Source organism: Molothrus ater, chromosome 12 (genome assembly GCF_012460135.2).
Source record: "Molothrus ater isolate BHLD 08-10-18 breed brown headed cowbird chromosome 12, BPBGC_Mater_1.1, whole genome shotgun sequence".
In the NCBI taxonomy this organism is placed as follows: Eukaryota; Metazoa; Chordata; class Aves; order Passeriformes; family Icteridae; genus Molothrus; species Molothrus ater.
Genome location: NC_050489.2, coordinates 20,815,276 through 20,823,696, shown reverse-complemented (window position 1 = coordinate 20,823,696; position 8,421 = coordinate 20,815,276). Strand labels below are relative to the sequence as shown.

The 8,421-nt window shown below is 52.9% G+C and overlaps 1 long non-coding RNA gene across 1 annotated transcript; it reads left to right on the top strand.

Annotated features, from left to right (window-relative positions):
• Positions 1-87: 87 nt before the first annotated feature.
• On the top strand, positions 88-3,284 carry LOC118691026 (uncharacterized). Its single transcript, XR_004980944.1, has 2 exons — positions 88-1,123; positions 2,070-3,284. It is a non-coding gene; the product is annotated as an uncharacterized LOC118691026 (long non-coding RNA).
• Positions 3,285-8,421: the final 5,137 nt, after the last annotated feature.

Genomic DNA, 8,421 nt, shown 5'->3' with positions numbered 1-8,421 from the left:
CAAAAAAACCCCACCAAAACAAAACCAACCCCCCCACCCTAAAAAACCGCACAACCCCAAGAAAAAAAAAAAAAGAAAGGAAAAAAAAAACCCAAACAAAAACCAACCAAGCCCCAAAGCATGGAGCCCTGTGGGAATCAGAATTTTTGGGGGCTGCTTGGTACGCTGCCTGGGAAGGTGCATGTAATTTGTAGCTGTTCTTGCTGAACGTGAACCAAACGTGGGTTGAGGAAGAAGTTGAGGTGAGAGTAAAGTAACCCTTGTCTTCAGCACTTGGGATAACTTAGAAAAGTGCCTCTTTTCCCCTGAGGCTGTGGATCTGGTGGCCCAGGCTGCGGGTGCTGCCTGTGGCCGCACTTTTGCAGAGCAAAGCAAAAGGAAATGTGTGGGGAAGTTGGGGAGCAAGAGAGCGCCTGTGGATGCTCCAGAAATAGGCACCTCCACAGGGACGTGTGCGAGCGCGGGCTGGAGCCATGGATGTTGTCTGCGCTTGCATCGTGAATTCGAGCTGTGTGCCGCTGTCCTCTAATTTCCCATGACAACATATGGATCCCATAAAGGCAAACATGCCGAAGTGCATCTGTCTGGGTAGTTAACACAAACCAAACATCCCCCGCTCGGGATCCCGCTGCCGCTCCGGCCGCGCTGCCTCAGCCCCTCGGTGCTCTCCGTGTTTCTTCGCCGCCGCGCTGCGGGACCAGCCCGAGTGCCCCGGCAGGGAGCAGGGCAGAGGAGCGGAGGGGTTAAGCGGGGAGAGGGGCGTGCGCCCTGCGGCCCCCCACCCTCCTGGGAGCTGGTCCAGCCCGAGCAGGCTCTGCCCTGGGGTCAAGTCCTAGGACATCTTTCCCTCCCCTCCTGGCAAGGCAGCAGCTCAGGCTGGGAAGGGAAACGGCAGATGAGCAGAGGGCAGAGGTTTGCCCCTCGTCCTGGACGCAGACGTCTGGAGGCTGGGGAAAGAGAGAGTTCCCAGTTTTCCAGGTTGCAAAAAGAGGTGATGAGGGGAGGCTGTGTGTGAAAAGAAGGGAAGGAACAAGTGATGGCTGCAGGACCAGCGGATAAACCACTACGCAAACACCGAAACACAGCCAAGGAATTAAGGGATAATTCGTACAGAAATCGTTAGGTATGATTACATGTATGTGCACGTGTGTCTCCTCTAAAAAATTTACTTTCCATAAGATTTCTTTGTTCTAGGCAAAAAGACAATCTGGTTGCTAAAATATAAAAAGGGGCTTCCCTTACTTTGATTAGAAATTTTGATACAGCCTCATCTGCAATTGTGTGGGTGCCTCTTGTTTCTATATGTGTATCTCTGCATACGCATAGATGGGATTTTGGGTTCAAATAGCTTTTAATGTGCTTAGCGGAAAGAAGCTCTTAGTATCAGATCTGCAGGGAAAATAAGACTGATTTTTCCCATAGGAAACTTGCTAAAGACACAGCTGAATTATTAGATTAACCCGCTTTTTTGTCTCATGGCATATCTGATGTATTTGCGCAAAGATTTGTATCATTTCATTTCTATGTTATTTTGAACAGACGGAATGAATAGCGGCGCTTTCAAGGGAAGTTATTATTTGCAGAAATGTATACAAATTGAGAGGAACAACTTTGAAGCAAAATGTTTTTCCAAGGCAGCGAATATTGCTTTTTGGACAGGACTCTCAGCAAGAATAGTTGTTATCTTTAACATGTAAAATGGGGGTGAGCAGCTCTGGTTCCCTGGATTCTGCAGCGAGATCAAGTCTTCCCCTGGAGACATGACCTGGCTGCCAGGGGCTCAGGAGGCAGGGGTGGGCCAGATTTGCATAGGTCTGTGGTGAAAGCACGGGACTCAGCTGAATTTTTAGGGATCCCCGAGCATATCCCACTGCTCGCCACCCAGCACAGGGGGACTGGGCCAAGGCTCTGCGGTGCTGGAGGCTGACGGGGCACAAGGGGCTGATGTATGGGGAAAGCTAAAAAAAAAGTTCCAGGCTATCTTTTAAAATTCAGGCTTTAAAAATTATTGCTGGGAGGGGGGAGATTCAGCTTAGAAAAAGTCTCCATAATATCATCCACTTCCATAGCTGTGTGCTTCTTGGAAATGTGTCTGAAGAATCAGAACAAAGCATGGAAGGCCAGAGTCCTTGAAGGAGCTCCAAATGATAAAGTCTGCCATTCATTTTAAACACTGCGTGCATTGTGGAAACACAGGTCAATTTGAAGGCATTTGTCAGATTTCCAGTTCCCTCTGCTCCTTTGCAATGGAAATTTGCAATCAAATCCCTTTGCTGGAGTTAGGATGTCTGCCTTGATCAGTTTGTATGACTCTATGCCCAAAGCACTGGCCAGGTAAGCTAGCTTTTCCTGTGGAAAGTTTGTTTGTGAGGAGTTGAGCCGGAGAAGGGGGGAAGGTTGAGGGGAATTGAGCTGGAGCAGATGTGTTTGTTCTGGGTTTGGAAGGGGAAAGGGCAGGCAGTCGGCAGCGACGGATTGCACGGGGCTTGCTGAGCCGCCGAGGCGAGCTGATACCATTTAGAGACGCCCAGCAAGAAGCATGGAAAGGGATATTCCAGCAGCAGCACAGTCATTGTTGGGATGCAAAAATGCAGCACGGCTGGAGAGCCACACTGCTGAGCAATTTCAGCCAGATAGCAGGGATTTCTTCTGGAGTCAGGTTTGCCTCAGTTACTGGGGGGGCTGCTGCCCTTATTCCTGAGACATGGGGTGCTGGAGGGGAGAGACTATTCCTATAGAAGAAATGCTGTAGGATTTGGGAGGTTTCGGCTGAGGGGGATGTTCAAAGGAACATTTATTCTTTTGTCTCCAATCTATTTCTGGGGCTTTACCTGATTATTAAAAGGCATCGTGCTCCAGGCAGTGGGAGTGACAGGACCTCTGTGGGCTATTCCGGCTGTCCCCAAACCTGGCAGGGCTGCTGCAGGCAGGCTGAGTAAACACCCCTCAGTCAGACAGCAGGTTTGTAACATGCATTTGCTTGTTTTGCAGGCCGTAACACGAGTGGATGTGTTTGCCATGGAAATAAACACTTGGAATACATCTATATGTTTCTTGGCTTTTTGAGAGAAATGAAGAAAAAAGTCTTGGCATTTAATTAGGAGTCACTAACCTGATAAATATTGAACATCATTTCTTTGTGAGCAGCTCCATGTGCTCAGAGTACTCTATGGATGTATTCCACAATTGCACTTATTTAATGCCTGTATCACCTCGTGCCTATTGTATTTATGTTGTCATCAATGTCAGATTTTAATTAAACAATTAAATCACTGTCACAGTAATTTCCCTAGAAAACTATTTTAAATGAAAAATCCCACAATAAATGTTTGGGAACCATCTTAAAGGGATAAAAGAGGAAAATAAGTTACAGAATAAAATTACAGTTCTCCCAGAATTAGGAAAAAAAAAACCCCATGTTTTCAGCATTGAGAAGAATTCTGGACTACAGGGTGGTTTCCACAGAATTCAGTCTGTCAGCAGGGAGACCAAGACACCTTGGCTTGTCTGGGGGCTGGTCTGGGTCTGTCAGGTGCAGTGGCTGCACAGGGACCCCGGCCCAGGGCTGGCAGTTCCTGTGCTCACGCCCCTGCTGGGGCCAGGAGCAGTGACAGCAATGCAACCCTCTCCTCTCTGTGCCAGCCAGGTACCCAATGCTCCTTGGAAAATAGTCCATCGGCCTCCTTTCCCTCCGACTTATTTCAGAATTAAGCTGGAGATTTGCAGGAAAGTCTGCATTGAATTATTCACCAAGTCAAGCACCAGCACCAGCTGCACTTACTATATAGTAACCACGTCCTCCACCCCTGTGCTGTAAGCAGTGAGAAATCGGATCTGACATAGCATCTTTGCTGCACTTAATCAAACAGTTCATCGTTATCTCTTTGTAAATATCTGCTCTTATTCTTCTAAAAGCTGTACTTCTTTGCACAGAAAAATCACAAACACGAGATGCAAAATTCATCAGACAAGATATCTGCAGGAATCACGCTCCCAGCCGCACGCCACGATATTACCTGTATTTAACATAAGCACATCTGACATTTGCGGCACGTGAGCGGCGCGTATTGAAATCGGGGCCCGGGCTGTGACCGCAGCGCCGCGTCCCCCGCAGCCATCCCCGGCCACCCCGGCCAACAATGCTTTCATTTGTGCCCCTGCCGAGCCAGTGGGGGCTGGGGGCCTCGCTGTGCCCCCCTCCCCAGCGCCCAGCCTCAGGGGATCCCTCCCAGCCCAGCACCCATCCTGCCACGGGAATCCTGGACAGTGTTTCTTTTAGGTCCACGCTGCGCTTTTATTGGAATGCAGCTTTGCAGATTGGGTTATGGCTGGGCTGCGTGTGGTTTCTGTCAGCCCTGAAGTGTTTTACAGCTGGAGATGATTTTGGGGGGGTGGGGAGGGGACACATGCAGCCTGTCCGCAGCCAGGTCTGATGTTCATCTGCTGCTGTCTCTCTAATTGTTTTCTCCGCGTCTCCATCAAAAGGTGAGGCTGGCACTGGAGGGGGTGATGATGACAATGGCACCACCAGGTCCATCCCTTCCTGCTCCTCGTTTTAGCTTGGTTCTCCCCAAAGCAAGCAGAGCCCCAGATTTTCCAGCAGATCCCTTTTCCTCCTGTGGCCACAACAAGCCCAGGTACCTGGTGTGCTGTGCCCGGGCTGGGCAGCCCGAGGGCCTTGCACAGGCAGTGCCCTGGGGGGACTCCTGCCCCGGCCAGCTCCACTTGTGAGCTCAAGACACAGAACCTTTAACCTAAATTCAACCAGCAAACCCCAAAGCACTCACTCCATCCGTCCAGAGCTGTGGCAGTCTCCACAGCCCCCTTGCTGGGCAGGCCCTTGCCTGGACCCATCCAGGGCCACCCGCACTGTGCCCAGAGCCTCTGCCACCCAAAGGGCCTTGGCAGAGCATATGCAACCAGAAACACGTTTTTTATACACGGGAAAGGGGGAAATGGATGAGGTTGCACAGAACCCTCCTCCAAGCAGGAGAGGCTGTGCTGGAGGAAAGTATTGCTCATAATGACACTTAAGCCCAGACACTTGAATGCTAAAGGTTAAACTTACATTCTTCAAGAAAGGGCTCCTTGCCAGCTTGAACTGTGTTGTGTTCACTACTGCCTCCTCCTCCTCTTCATCCACTGTCAATCCACTTTTGGTATGTTTTGAAATAACTGAGGTTTTGGGGTGGATTTGTTTCCTCCCCTAATGTCTGTTCTCTGTACCAGTTCTTGGCCCTATGTCTGTCACAGAGTTAAAAAAAATTTAGAAGTCAGTTTAATGCCTGTACAAAAGTGAAGTGTTTTTTTCTTAGCTGCAAACTACTGTAGCTTCAATCCATCAAAGACCAGCCTCAGCATATGTTCTGTCCTCCAGTGACACACAGTTCATAGAACGCCATCCTCCACCTCCTGTCCTCAGCTGAATAACCAGAACGTACATTCTGATAATCAGGCTAAAATTGGAATTAAAACACACATTGGAAGACTGATATACAGTAACAATAGGGTGGCAAAATCATTTTGGGGACAATCCTCACTAGGGCCAGAGACGAAACTGATGGCAATACTTCCAAATGCTCAAGCCAAGGAAGAAGAAAAAGGAAAATGCCCACCCAGGAGTCGCACTTTAAGATGAATTTCATCATAGTATGAAGAAACAGACATGCAGTTTGGATGCTACATTTAGACCTTACTGATCAAAGAGCACCTTCTCCATATACTTTCATGCTTCTCCCCACAGATATTTCCCATAAAAAAAGAATGGAAATAATATTACATTGTGGATGCCTTCTAAAGCAGCCTCTTTACACAGCCTCATGCAGGCTTTTCGTAGAGAATCAGTCAGGTGAAAGCACAGAACACAGATCCCTACATCTCAGCAGCAGCAGCAGGTAGAGGAGACCCAGACAGAAGGCTGGATCAAAGGCTTTGAGGAGGAGCATGGAAAAGAGCCAGAGTGAGCTTCAGAAGTCAAATGCAATTTTTATTTGGGTTCAGAGATGATAAAAGGCCAGTGATGTTCATTTTCCTACTTCCTGCAGCAAGGGAACGGGGGGCTGCAGGGCTCCGCAGCTCGCTGCAGTGTATTTCTTGGCACAGCCCTAATTGTATCTCCTGGTCCCAGTGGAAGTTCACGCTTTTTAATATCTCTTATTGCTTCTGCAATTGCTGCCACCAGTCAGCAATCACAAACAGGAAGCCGTGAGTCAGCAGAGCCATAACCCGTGGGCTGCCAGCGGCCAGAGGAGAGGGACGCTCCTGGAAAACACGGCGAGGGCCGAGCTGGCCAGGAACAGTGCCGGGGAGCTGCACCGAGCCCTGGCTCCCAGTTCAGCCCTCCAGCTGACACCAAACCTGGCACAAAGGCTCCCAGTTCAGCCCTTCAGCTGACACCAAACCTGGCACAAAGGCTCCCAAATCAGCCCTTCAGCTGACACCAAACCTGGCACACAGGCTCCCAAATCAGCCCTTCAGCTGACACCAGGACCCGGCACAAAGGCCCTGCTGCCCTGGGCCTGGGCGCCTTCGCAGAGGTTTCCCAAAGCTGGTGCCCAGGGCTCGGGGCAGTCATGGCAGGGTGAGAGCAGACAAGGACACTGGCTCCAGTTGCCTCTCCGTGCTCCAGAACGCAGATTTTTTCCCCGTTAGGGAGAGCACGGCAGAGGAGGCAGCAGTGGCCCCTCAGCTGGGATACGCCAGCGTGACCCCGTTTTCACACCGGCGGCACCCGGCGCTCGGCCGCACCACGGCTCACGTAGCGCGGGGAAGCAGATGATCTATTCCCAGCCTGGTTTCGTCTGCTTCCTAACTGTATTTAGCAGCGAGTTTACTCCAGACTGAGCCTGCGTGAATAAGTGTGTATGTAAGGGTTGAGGATTGGCTGCAGCAGGCAGAGGGTTTGCTGAAAGGCTTGTTAAGGAAGCACTACTGACCATGCAATCCAATTACATAATGCTTCAAAAAATAACCATGCTGGGAGTTGGGTCTGGGCAGTGCATTTTGGCAGCAGAAAGAGGTATCAAATGTTCATCTTCCAAACCAAAGGCTGACAGTGTATTTGTGCCACAATGTGACACTGCACCTCGGCAGTAAACTGCTCGAAAGAGGAAACTTGCTTCCAGGGGAAATGCCTGCTGTTCCCTTTCAAGGCAGTGCTGCACCCTGCAGACCGACGTTATTTGAGTCCTTGTAAAATTACCACTAATCTCTGCACTCAGGATGCCTCGTGTTTTATGGGCACTCGTATGACGGCAGCTTTGTTTTCTGGGGGGAAAGCAGAGTGCCGAGCAGGGAGAAGCAGGCACCTGGCCATCAGCAGTGGCTTTCGGGGGTTTTCCTCAGCTCCCTATCTCGCAGCTCTTCTCTGCCACTCTGGACAGGACAGACATACAGATGATGCACAGTATTTACTGGACAATGTCTGAAAAAAATACCCTGTCCTGCCTGAGGAAGATCCAGACCGAGTCCCACTCCAGGCAGAGCCTGCGTGGAGCTGTGCATCCTTTCTGCCGAGATGGATGCTGGCGGAGGGGACCGAAGGCTCAAGCTCCAGGATGGCTCCATCCACACGCTGTCCGGGATGACGGGGATTTAGAAACCCTGTCTCCAAACAGCACTGGAAGCTTTAATCGTAGTTACTAATTTAACTGCTGGGCTGCTCCGAAGGCTTCACAGAGAAGGCACATTTCTGGTGAATGAGGCAACAGCAAACCAAGGATATTGTGAGCCGCTGCGCAGCCGCCTGTACCTGAGCTGTGCGGCTGGGCTGCTGGGGATGCTGCATGCGGCTCTGGCCCCCGGCCCTGCCTGGGCACTGGGGGGTGCCACGGCCGGATCGCATCCCGGCCCCCGGGCTCTGCCCAGCCCGGAGCCCCCGGAGACACGGGCGAGCCCCGCGCTGCTGCCGGGCCCGAAGGGGTTACGGGCGGCTCGTCCGGCCCGGCCCGCCCCGCCGCCTGCCCCGGCGGTTCCCGGCTGTTGCCGGCTGTTCCCGGCTGTTTACCTGGCAGCGCCGGCCGGAGGCCGCGCTGACATCACCGCCGCGCCCCCCCGTCCCTCCCTCCCTCCGTCCGTCCGTCCGTCCGTCCGTCCGTCCGTCCGTCCGCCCGCCCGCCCGCCCGTCCCGCCCGCCCGCCCGTCCCGCCCGCCGCCGGCCGAGCCTCGCCCGCCGCGGGGCCGCCGCCGCCTTCCCCGTGCCCGCGGGCGGCCCGGCCCGGCCCGGGGCACACGCGGGCCCGGCGCTGCCCACCCACCTGGCTGCCACGTCGCAGCCGCGGGCTGGCCGCGGGCCCCCATGCTGCCGCTGCCCGCCGCCGGCGCCCCGTGCCCGGGCTGCGCCTCGCCGGCAGGCCCGGGGCCCGGACACCAAGGCCGGCGGCGCAGGTGCTTGCCCCGGCGGGGGCTGCGCCTCCAGCCCGC